The following is a 1,860-nucleotide window of genomic DNA, read 5'->3' on the forward strand; positions in this document are numbered from 1 at the left end:
TCATCATTATCATTCGTGACAGTGGCTTGATTGGAATGTGTAAAACAATTGGACTGTGTAAAACAATTGGACTGTGTAAAACAATGGGACTGTGTAAAACAATTGGACTGTGTAGAACAATTGGACTGTGTAAAACAATTGGACTGTGTAAAACAATGGGACTGTGTAAAACAATTGGACTGTGTAGAACAATTGGACTGTGTAAAACAATTGGACTGTGTAAAAATTGGAACTTTGTACAGGCGCTGATCACCACGCAGTTAAGCGCCCCACAAACCAAACCAAACATCCTCAGAAGACCCAACGGTAGTGACCGATCGCCGTGTCATCCTCAGCTTATAGGTGTACTGGATAAGGATAAGGATGGGCGCTAGGCTAGTTCAAATGGCTCTGAGCACTATGGGACTTAACATCTATGGTCATCAGTCCCCTAGAAGTTAGAACTACTTAAACCTAACGAACCCAGCCATCACGAGGCAGAGAAAATCCCTGACCCCGCCGGGAATCGAACCCGGGAACCCGGGCGTGGGAAGCGAGAACGCTACCGCACGACCACGAGTTTGCTAGGCTAGTAGACTGCTCTCACTGCTCTCATGGTCGGTGTCAGTTCTCGTGATCGGAGCCGCCACTTCTTAGTCAAGTAGTTTCTCAATGCGCCTCACAAACGCTGCGTGCACCCTGCTTGCCAACAGCGCTCGGACGACCAGGCAGTGACCCATCCAAGTGCTAGCCCAGCCCGACAGCGCTTAACTTTGGTGATCTGACGGGAACAGGTGCTACCGCTGTGGCAAGGCCTTTGGTATATTAAATACATTACTTGACAAAAAATTCCAAGCACCTGGAACAGGGGGAAGAGACAAAGTTAAACTTCACAGGTTGAAAGGATATGCAGTACTGCACTGACTGAAAATTTACAAAAAAATTGACATTATGAGGCAACTTACGACGTCGCACTACCTCTCAATTGTATGTGTGCTCTGATTCAGTTTTGAAGGTCCTCATAAAGCCATTGTACCCTCTCCTGAGAAAAGCTGGACCACATCTGTTGTCGCTGATCCCCTAGGTACAGGTAATTGGGTGGAATTAACGTCTGAGCTGGTCTCAGACATCTATTGTAGGGTAGTTCTGAGAGCATTGCGGACACGGGTGTACTTCAGCACTGTGCATACAGTTCATAAACTCTCGTGTCATGCACAGATAAGCAATGCCCTGTTGAAAAATGGCAACAGGACACTGTCACATGGGAGGGAGGGGTGGGGGGGGCGGCGTTACCACAAGAGGACGCAGAATGTCTGCAATGTACAGTTACACTAATAGCGTTTCGTCAGTCATTACCGACTGCGATGTGATGGCACGCCATACCATTACGCAGGAATAATACATCTGTGCCGCTCCAGAACGTTGGAAGAATGGCAGTTCTCATAACAGCGCAATATTGGCCGACGACGATCATACATGTTAGTCCTGAGCTGCCATTCATCATTGAACACAATGCGATGCCATTTATCAGCAATTCACGCTTTCCGATCATGGAACCACGTTAGTCCTTTGGGTTGGGGCATTAATGGAAGCCTGCACATGGAACAGTAATTCCTTCATGTGGATGCCTGTATTTTCTTACCAATGGTGCGAGATGACACGATATATTGTAGGGGCTCCATTACCTGCTCTGGGCGGAGAGGTGCAGAAGTGTAGCGGTTTACAATGCGTTTGGTGCACCATATGCACCCTGCAGTCCAACATCGAACCACCGTCACATACCAATGTTCCACAGATTTGGATATGGGATGATTCGACCACCTACCCCGTAGATTTCGAAACTTACTTCCTCAGTCCTTGACAGTTGCTCATAACGCTGTC

The 1,860-nt window shown here is 47.5% G+C and overlaps 1 pseudogene; it reads right to left on the reverse strand.

The window, feature by feature from the left end:
• Positions 1-683: 683 nt before the first annotated feature.
• Positions 684-801, reverse strand: LOC124797110 (annotated as a pseudogene).
• Positions 802-1,860: the final 1,059 nt, after the last annotated feature.

The sequence above is a fragment of the Schistocerca piceifrons genome, chromosome 4 (assembly GCF_021461385.2).
Source record: "Schistocerca piceifrons isolate TAMUIC-IGC-003096 chromosome 4, iqSchPice1.1, whole genome shotgun sequence".
NCBI lineage: Eukaryota > Metazoa > Arthropoda > Insecta > Orthoptera > Acrididae > Schistocerca > Schistocerca piceifrons.